Source organism: Littorina saxatilis, linkage group LG2 (genome assembly GCF_037325665.1).
Source record: "Littorina saxatilis isolate snail1 linkage group LG2, US_GU_Lsax_2.0, whole genome shotgun sequence".
Lineage (NCBI taxonomy): Eukaryota > Metazoa > Mollusca > Gastropoda > Littorinimorpha > Littorinidae > Littorina > Littorina saxatilis.
This window is the reverse complement of record NC_090246.1, coordinates 94,871,049-94,881,598: the sequence shown is the minus strand read 5'-3', so window position 1 is coordinate 94,881,598 and position 10,550 is coordinate 94,871,049.

The following is a 10,550-nucleotide window of genomic DNA, read 5'->3' as shown; positions in this document are numbered from 1 at the left end:
TCTTGACGTCGAGGTGCTCGTTTTGGATCCGTGCCCGCCCGTCAGTTCAACTGCAGATCTCTCTCGGGGTATTGGGGAACTCTCTCTGCGTCTCTCTCTGTTTGTCTCTATCTCCTTCTCTCTGTGTCTTTGTTTCTGTCTCTCTGTGTCTGTCTGTCTGTCTGTCTGTCTGTCTGTCTCTCTCTCTCTCTCTCTCTCTCTCTCTCTCTCTCTCACTCACCTCCCCAACACCACCACTCAGGGAATCCTACACACAACAAGCAAAAACACAAACACACACACACACACACACACAGAGCAATATTGCAGGCAGAAGAAAACAAATGGCTGCGAAAGGGCTTTATCTGTGAGAAATTGCTTGTCAAAGGCTCCTATGACCTGCCGCTCGTTCGTTGTACAAGTGATGCGTTCTTATCCTGTCAAGGAGCCCCCCCCCCCCCCCCCCCCCACTTCTTCCCCTCCTAATGGACGAGGCCCGAGTTTAAAAAGCAAAGTCCTGACAAGACGCATGTGCTGCGATAACTCAGTGTTGCACACGGAGGGCACAGCTTGTGCTAATCACCCGTGAGCTAACGAGAAACCCCTCTCTGCATCTACATTGGTTGTGTGGCAGATTCCGAGGGTGTGTGTATGTGTGTGTGTGTGTATGTGTGTGTGTGTGTGAGGGGATGGATGGACTGATTAGTGTTTGTGTGCGTGTGCGTGTGTGTGTGTGTGTGTGTGAGTGTTTGTGTGTGTATATGTGTGTGTGTGCGTTTTTGCATGCGTGTAGTGTGTGTGTGTGTGTGTGTGTGTGTGTGTGTGTGTGTGTGTGTGTGTGTGTGTGTGCCTCTTTGTGTGTCTCTGTGTGTGTTTGTATTTTGACTGCGCCGTACTAGCTTCCAGATAATTTTTAAAAATTATTAGTTTCTACTGTAAGTCTTTGAGTCATCGATGCCATTGGTAAAGGCACGAGGACTAACGCCAGGTAACCCTGCTGAATTTAGAACATTTAATGGTAAGAGGAAGATATCAACGTTTTCTAATGCATTGTTCATTGGTGTTCGTTGGCTGATAAAGTGAGCATGTTTGTTTTCTACACTGGTCCATAGACCATTTATCCTGGACCGCCAACTAGCTCTCTCTCCGCTCTTTCTCTCTATTACGAGGTAGCGGCCTCTCGCATTTAGGAACCAACGCTTACATTGCCTTTCAGAAATCAGGGTGATGTCATATCCGGTGTCGATTGTAAACATGGACGAAGTTGCCGAGGTAAGTTAGTTCTGAAAATGCCAAAATAAACTCAGCTAAAGTGCATATGGAACATGTTTTTCGATGAGTTTTGTTAAGTTTAGTTTGGAGTTTTGGAAAATCCAGTTCATTGTCACCTCCCATTGTCACAAATAACTGGAGCGTGCTTTCTTTTCACTGTCTTCGAATCGCTGGCCTTTCAAACCGGACGCTAAGCGCCCCTGAAAGTCGAGCGTCGTAACCTCGAAGGGTCACGTGACGAGTTGGCGGTCCAGGCTATTTGGTCTATGACTGGTCCTGTTCTCGACTTTCTGAATTTCTTTGATTTATTGTTTGTTTGAATTTCTCTTTGTCGTATTGCTTCTCCCTCTTTCTTCTTCATTTACTTGGAAGAGAGCGACTGAGGGGAAGTCAGCATTACCCACGCATCGCCGCTAATTTGGGCTAATTTTTCTTCCCGTGTGTTGGCGGTTTCTGCTCCACAGATCAAGGACCCGACGCCATGTTGAACAACTTGAAAAGTGCGCGTCCATTAATCAGTTCCAGGGGGATGTTTTGCATCAGTCTTCCCCTCCTGTGCCACCCACATTGCCGTTGCAAGGGTTTTCAAGCGCTATCCAAATACGCCCTGCAACCACAAACAACCGTCTAAAGCTTGTCACAAACACTGGCACGTGAAATTCTATCATATGTGCAAAGTGTGTGATTATTTGTTCAACACGCCTCGCCTCCGGCAGCTGCCGCCGAGATGCTGCAAAGCTGTAATTGTACGCGAAGGAACCTACTGTCTACCGCACACGCAAGATGTTTGGTTTCTGAGGAGGTGGAGGTGATAACGCCTTCAGTGTAGTATGTAAGAAAGTGTATATGCACCCCACTGAAAAGAAATTATACGATCAAGTGTGAAAGATGCTTACATGACGGGTACTGCCTAATAAATATTCACAATAATTCAGGACACCTCCGGTTTACATGTACAGGCAGCATCCTGAACTCAGGTCAAAATGAGTTCGGCTCATTCTCTCCCTGACAGGATGCCTTGAGTTTCCTTGTCTGGCAAGGAAACCGAATTTTTGTTTTACATATTTAGAGCATTTTGTAATGTATTATTGATATAAGCAGATTCGCGATCGTCGATAATGATTTTTTTATGGTGTTTTGTAATTTTTAAATTACAAAGGAATTGATATGTAAGACAGTTTCAAGCGAGCTATTTTTCGCGGCTGTATTTACTGTGCAAACAACTCTAAATAATTATGGCAAAAGTGTCACGTGATAATCAACCGTTTGGTTTCGGCGTTCACTGGAGCAGACGATTTTTTCTGTAACCAGTTGACAGTGATGAAACCATATATTACGGTCTCCTTCCGGCAGCAGTCCCAAAATTTCGACTTGTTTTGACCTTAGAACGATGTCTTTATCATAACTGTGAAGAACAGAACGAAGATCACTGTCGAAGTCGGCCAATCTGCAATCATTTTCGTCTCGCGAACACTGATCTCAAATTTAGATCAGTGCTCGCGAAAACCATATGGGAGATAACTCTGTATTTTTGTTTTGATAGATTCGCGTAGGACTGTAGCGTCCGGTCAGGGAGAGAATGAGCCGAACTCATTTTGACCTGAGTTCAGGATGGTATAGGCAGCTGTCGAAATGCTAAAAAGTTGTTCGTGAAGGAGGGTATATGTCTTCCACATACAAGATCTTTCTTCTTTGGCGTATACGCGAGAAAGTATAAATATGAGGTAGTGGAAGATAATATATGATAATATATGATTACAAAATTGGAACCTTTGCTCGATCGTGTGAGCAGCCTGTACTTTGTTTGAAATAAAGTATAATTATGTTATCCGAAAGTATTCTTTATAAAGTGTGACAGATATCTGTTCGTATCATATGTGCTGACAAATAAGTATCACCACAAAGTATATGTTCTTGTTCGTGTTCTTGTTGCTTCTATATTTCTTGTTTTTGTTCCTTTTCCTAAACTCTTGTCTCCGCTGCTCATCCTGCATCTCCGTTGTTGTTCTTCTTATGTAGGTGGTGGTCGTCTCTTCATTCTCCCCTCCTCCCCCCCCCCCCCCCGGCCCCACCCTCCAACCTTCCCCCCTCCCCCTATCCTCGGCTCCGACTCTTGTCTTCTTCTCCGTCTTGTCAAAGGCAAAGACCTTGGCTTGTTTTTAGGTTGATGATTTTTATTTGTTTTTTAAATTCAGATAATATTTGAAGTTCCAATCGGCGCCAGCAAGGATGGTTTGACATGGAACAGGCTGCAGCGCATTTTGCCTTTGCTAATCCAGTAAACGTCAGTGTCTATAGAACCAAATCTCTCTCGCTTTTCCGTTTTACAATCGGCACCTGTGTGTTGGGTGTGTGTGTGTGTGTGTTCGTGTGTGTTCGTGTGTGTGTGTGTGTGTGTGTGTGTGTGTATGTGCTTGCGCGCGCACGTGCGTGTGTGTATGTATCTCTCTCTCTCTCTCTCTCTCTGTCTCTCTCTCTGTCTCTCTCTGTCTCTGTCTCTCTCTTTCTCTGCTTACACACATACACACACTCCTTCACACCCTCTCACACCCCGCGCTTTTCCAAAACTTAATCGTTTCCAAACTTCGCTGTAAACACGTGAACCATGCTACAACAGAGTGTGAGGCAATAAACAAAGAAAGCTATACACAGCGAAATCTTACGAGCTGATAGTGTATAGTGTGCTTGCATGCGTCCCTGTCAGGGCGCCATGAGATAAAGCAGCTGCCACGTTTTGCATCATCCCCTGGAACGCTGTCTCCAGGTAAGACTTGCCTGTACCGCATGATGTATGATGCGGTGTATCCTCAATCTGACACTGAAAGGGTACAAATTGTACACTTTAGCTATACAAGGAGAGCTAGCTTCTGAATAAAGATGTCGTCTTGGAAGGAGTGATATGGGAATTGTTCAAGTGTGTACATAGATCAGAGGCGTCTCCTTCTCCGACGTCGTCGTTGTCACCGCCGTCGTCCTAGTTTTCATTTTCGTCCTTGTTTTTGTCGTCGTCGTCCTAGTTTTCATTTTCGTCCTTGTTTTTGTCGTCGTCGTTGTCATCTAATTGGTTGCTCAGCTGTTTCCACACTACGTCTATTTTGAAGTTACAATTATGTTGTTGTTGTTGTTGTTGTGGTCGACGTTGTTGTTGTTGTTGTTGTTGTTGTTGTTGTTGTTGTTGTTGTTGTTGTTGTTGTTGTTGTTTTGAAGTTACAATTATGTTGTTGTTGTTGTTGTTGTTGTGGTCGACGTTGTTGTTGTTGTTTTGAAGTTACAATTATGTTGTTGTTGTTGTCGCCGACGTTGTTGTTGTTGTCGTTGTTGTTGTTGCTGCTGTTGTTGTTGTTGGTGGTGGTGGTGGTGGTGTTGTTGGTGTTGTTGTTGGTGTTGTTGTTGGTGTTTTTATGAGATCCTTCACAGACTTCGGGAAGTACCGTGTGCAATGTGGGAAGAGTTCCCTTTTCACTGTCTGAGTATTGTAGCATCATCGATGGCGGAGCCGGTTCACATTCACATAATCCCACTGCTTCCTGTGCTCGTTTGGAATTTGTTTATAAATTAATGTCACTGATCAACACACCAGTGGCTTTTCAAAAAGAATTCAACAATAACATCACAATCACACTCTGCCCATAAAGTACACAGGCTGCAGATGTTTTGGTATGTGACCAAGTGGAGGGATGGTCTTATCCCATGTAAAAGGTATGTGACCAAGTGGAGGGATGGTCTTATCCCATGTAAAAGGTATGTGACCAAGTGGAGGGATGGTCTTATCCCATAAATTATCTATCTAAATTATCTATCTATCTAAAATTATCTATCTATCTATGTAAAAGGTATGTGACCAAGTGGAGGGATGGTCTTATCCCATGTAAAAGGTATGTGACCAAGTGGAGGGATGGTCTTATCCCATGTAAAAGGTATGTGACCAAGTGGAGGGATGGTCTTATCCCATGTAAAAGGTATGTGACCAAGTGGAGGGATGGTCTTATCCCATGTAAAAGGTATGTGACCAAGTGGAGGGATGGTCTTATCCCATGTAAAAGGTATGTGACCAAGTGGAGGGATGGTCTTATCCCATGTAAAAGGTATGTGACCAAGTGGAGGGATGGTCTTATCCCATGTAAAAGGTATGTGACCAAGTGGAGGGATGGTCTTATCCCATGTAAAAGGTATGTGACCAAGTGGAGGGATGGTCTTATCCCATGTAAAAGGTATGTGACCAAGTGGAGGGATGGTCTTATCCCATGTAAAAGGTATGTGACCAAGTGGAGGGATGGTCTTATCCCATGTAAAAGGTATGTGACCAAGTGGAGGGATGGTCTTATCCCATGTAAAAGGTATGTGACCAAGTGGAGGGATGGTCTTATCCCATGTAAAAGGTATGTGACCAAGTGGAGGGATGGTCTTATCCCATGTAAAAGGTATGTGACCAAGTGGAGGGATGGTCTTATCCCATGTAAAAGGTATGTGACCAAGTGGAGGGGTGGTCTTATCCCATGTAAAAGGTATGTGACCAAGTGGAGGGATGGTCTTATCCCATGTAAAAGGTATGTGACCAAGTGGAGGGATGGTCTTATCCCATGTAAAAGGTATGTGACCAAGTGGAGGGATGGTCTTATCCCATGTAAAAGGTATGTGACCAAGTGGAGGGGTGGTCTTATCCCATGTAAAAGGTATGTGACCAAGTGGAGGGATGGTCTTATCCCATGTAAAAGGTATGAGACCAAGTGGAGGGCTGGTCTTATCCCATGTAAAAGGTATGTGACCAAGTGGAGGGATGGCCTTATCCCATGTAAAAGGTATGTGACCAAGTGGAGGGATGGTCTTATCCCATGTAAAAGGTATGTGACCAAGTGGAGGGATGGTCTTATCCCATGTAAAAGGTATGTGACCAAGTGGAGGGATGGTCTTATCCCATGTAAAAGGTATGTGACCAAGTGGAGGGATGGTCTTGTCCCATGTAAAAGGTATGTGACCAAGTGGAGGGATGGTCTTATCCCATGTAAAAGGTATGTGACCAAGTGGAGGGATGGTCTTGTCCCATGTAAAAGGTATGTGACCAAGTCGAGGGATGGTCTTGTCCCATGTAAAAGGTATGTGACCAAGTGGAGGGATGGTCTTGTCCCATGTAAAAGGTATGTGACCAAGTGGAGGGATGGTCTTGTCCCATGTAAAAGGTATGTGACCAAGTGGAGGGATGGTCTTGTCCCATGTAAAAGGTATGTGACCAAGTGGAGGGATGGTCTTATCCCATGTAAAAGGTATGTGACCAAGTGGAGGGATGGTCTTATCCCATGTAAAAGGTATGTGACCAAGTGGAGGGGTGGTCTTATCCCATGTAAAAGGTATGTGACCAAGTGGAGGGATGGTCTTATCCCATGTAAAAGGTATGTGACCAAGTGGAGGGGTGGTCTTATCCCATGTAAAAGGTATGTGACCAAGTGGAGGGATGGTCTTATCCCATGTAAAAGGTATGTGACCAAGTGGAGGGGTGGTCTTATCCCATGTAAAAGGTATGTGACCAAGTGGAGGGATGGTCTTATCCCATGTAAAAGGTATGTGACCAAGTGGAGGGGTGGTCTTATCCCATGTAAAAGGTATGTGACCAAGTGGAGGGATGGTCTTATCCCATGTAAAAGGTATGTGACCAAGTGGAGGGATGGTCTTGTCCCATGTAAAAGGTATGTGACCAAGTGGAGGGATGGTCTTGTCCTATGTAAAAGGTATGTGACCAAGTGGAGGGATGGTCTTGTCCTATGTAAAAGGTATGTGACCAAGTGGAGGGATGGTCTTGTCCTGTGTAAAAGGTATGTGACCAAGTGGAGGGATGGTCTTGTCCCATGTAAAAGGTATGTGACCAAGTGGAGGGATGGTCTTGTCCCATGTAAAAGGTATGTGACCAAGTGGAGGGATGGTCTTATCCCATGTAAAAGGTATGTGACCAAGTGGAGGGGTGGTCTTATCCCATGTAAAAGGTATGTGACCAAGTGGAGGGATGGTCTTATCCCATGTACAAGGTATGTGACCAAGTGGAGGGGTGGTCTTATCCCATGTAAAAGGTATGTGACCAAGTGGAGGGATGGTCTTATCCCATGTAAAAGGTATGTGACCAAGTGGAGGGGTGGTCTTATCCCATGTAAAAGGTATATGACCAAGTGGAGGGATGGTCTTATCCCATGTAAAAGGTATGTGACCAAGTGGAGGGGTGGTCTTATCCCATGTAAAAGGTATGTGACCAAGTGGAGGGATGGTCTTATCCCATGTAAAAGGTATGTGACCAAGTGGAGGGATGGTCTTATCCCATGTAAAAGGTATGTGACCAAGTGGAGGGATGGTCTTATCCCATGTAAAAGGTATGTGACCAAGTGGAGGGGTGGTCTTATCCCATGTAAAAGGTATGTGACCAAGTGGAGGGATGGTCTTATCCCATGTAAAAGGTATGTGACCAAGTGGAGGGGTGGTCTTATCCCATGTAAAAGGTATGTGACCAAGTGGAGGGATGGTCTTATCCCATGTAAAAGGTATGTGACCAAGTGGAGGGATGGTCTTATCCCATGTAAAAGGTATGTGACCAAGTGGAGGGATGGTCTTATCCCATGTAAAAGGTATGTGACCAAGTGGAGGGGTGGTCTTATCCCATGTAAAAGGTATGTGACCAAGTGGAGGGATGGTCTTATCCCATGTAAAAGGTATGTGACCAAGTGGAGGGATGGTCTTATCCCATGTAAAAGGTATGTGACCAAGTGGAGGGATGGTCTTATCCCATGTAAAAGGTATGTGACCAAGTGGAGGGATGGTCTTATCCCATGTAAAAGGTATGTGACCAAGTGGAGGGATGGTCTTATCCCATGTAAAAGGTATGTGACCAAGTGGAGGGGTGGTCTTATCCCATGTAAAAGGTATGTGACCAAGTGGAGGGATGGTCTTATCCCATGTAAAAGGTATGTGACCAAGTGGAGGGATGGTCTTGTCCCATGTAAAAGGTATGTGACCAAGTTGAGGGATGGTCTTATCCCATGTAAAAGGTATGTGACCAAGTGGAGGGATGGTCTTATCCCATGTAAAAGGTATGTGACCAAGTGGAGGGATGGTCTTATCCCATGTAAAAGGTATGTGACCAAGTGGAGGGGTGGTCTTATCCCATGTAAAAGGTATGTGACCAAGTGGAGGGATGGTCTTATCCCATGTAAAAGGTATGTGACCAAGTGGAGGGATGGTCTTATCCCATGTAAAAGGTATGTGACCAAGTGGAGGGATGGTCTTATCCCATGTAAAAGGTATGTGACCAAGTGGAGGGATGGTCTTATCCCATGTAAAAGGTATGTGACCAAGTGGAGGGATGGTCTTATCCCATGTAAAAGGTATGTGACCAAGTGGAGGGGTGGTCTTATCCCATGTAAAAGGTATGTGACCAAGTGGAGGGATGGTCTTATCCCATGTAAAAGGTATGTGACCAAGTGGAGGGATGGTCTTGTCCCATGTAAAAGGTATGTGACCAAGTGGAGGGATGGCCTTATCCCATGTAAAAGGTATGTGACCAAGTGGAGGGATGGCCTTATCCCATGTAAAAGGTATGTGACCAAGTGGAGGGATGGTCTTGTCCCATGTAAAAGGTATGTGACCAAGTGGAGGGATGGCCTTATCCCATGTAAACGCCTGGCCAGATCTGAGATAGTGAGCGGAACTGCTTTCATGGGGACGACGATACTAAACTTAACAAAACAAATATTGCGAGAAATTTCGCCACCTATCTAAAAGATTAATTCCCGTGTCAGTTCATTCGAACTTCCTATGCCATTTAAAGCAGTCGACTTGACTATCTGGCACTCTTTTTGGATCAAGTATTTCTTTTACATGGATCACGCAATATTTGTTTGGCTAAGTTTATAAAGAGCGCTACCCAGTACAAACGGGACCCCTTCAGTTGTCTTAAACCGCTTCTTCAGTCTATATTCATTGCTGCTTATCTCGACAAAATCCAGCAGGCGGCGGGTAGCTGTAGGTGTAAACCCATAGATCGCGAACGCTTCCAATCAAGCGACATCTTATGGGCCTTCTATATATATATACGACTAGTGTCTGTGTGTCTGTGTGTCTGTGTGTCTGTGTGTCTGTGCGCGATGCGCGGCCAAGGTTCTCGATGGATCTGTTTCAAATTTGGTGATCATATTCAGGTACACCCTGGACACAACCTGGTCGATGAGATATTTCAACACGTGCTCTCAGCGCGCAGCGCGGAACCGATTTTGGTTCCACCTCAGCTATTTTGGTTCCACCTCAGCTTACCCGGGCCCCCATACCGACACACCATAGCCGCTACACCACATCACAACGCCAAAGTTCTCGGTGGTTCTTTTTCAAATTTGGACACCGTATTCAGCTACACCCCGGACACAATATCATCGATGAGATATTTCAACACGTGCTCTCAGCGCGCAGCGCTAAACTCATGTTCGTTTTTGTGTTCATTTCACCATTATAAGTAACTCTTCCTTATCTTCTCCAGTGTTTGGCGTTTATCTCCCTTCCTTCGTGTGGCTTTCCCGTTCAGTTGTAAGTTACTATTTATTTTTAGAATGTCACTGCGCTGTCCAGAACGCTTCCCTTGCACCCGTAAGTTGTTCTTACTGTCAAAGTGAAAAGGTCGAATCAATTTATAGCCACGCGAAAAATACACTCTCACCTATCTCTATATATTTATAGATACAGATATGCATATATATATACGGCTTCTCTGTGTGTGTGTGTGTTTGTGTGTGTGTGTAGGCAAAAACCTATGTATTATAGAGTTCTGTTTGTGATGGGGTCTAGCGGCTTTTGTCTGTCTGTATGTTCTGGCATGTGAGAAGCCACAGCAGATAATATAGGGCTAAGAAATAAGCTCTAAAATTCTCAATCTCGTTTGACAGGACTTCGCCTGCAGAGGTGATTGTGATGAACCGCCACGCTGTCTGTCTCTGTCTCGCGATTCACCCCGGCGAAGCCGGGTATTCCTCTAGTTCTAAATAGTTTCAGTTTGCAAGGAGATATACAGAGGCGGCTGACACAGAAAGAGAGAGAGAGAGAGAGAGAGAGAGAGAAAGAGAGAGAGAGAGAGAGAGAGAGAGAGAGAGGAGAGAGAGAGAGAGGTGAATTGAAGCTTGTTTCCTCGGGTGTTTTTTCGACAAAAAAGCAGGGCAGGGGGGGGGGGGGGCAGAGGGAATCACGCATGGATTCAGGATAATTATGTTGTTTTTCGTTCTCTGTACACCGCACAAAACAGACACTTAGCACTGTTTTATACGTGTTGAGATTTAATA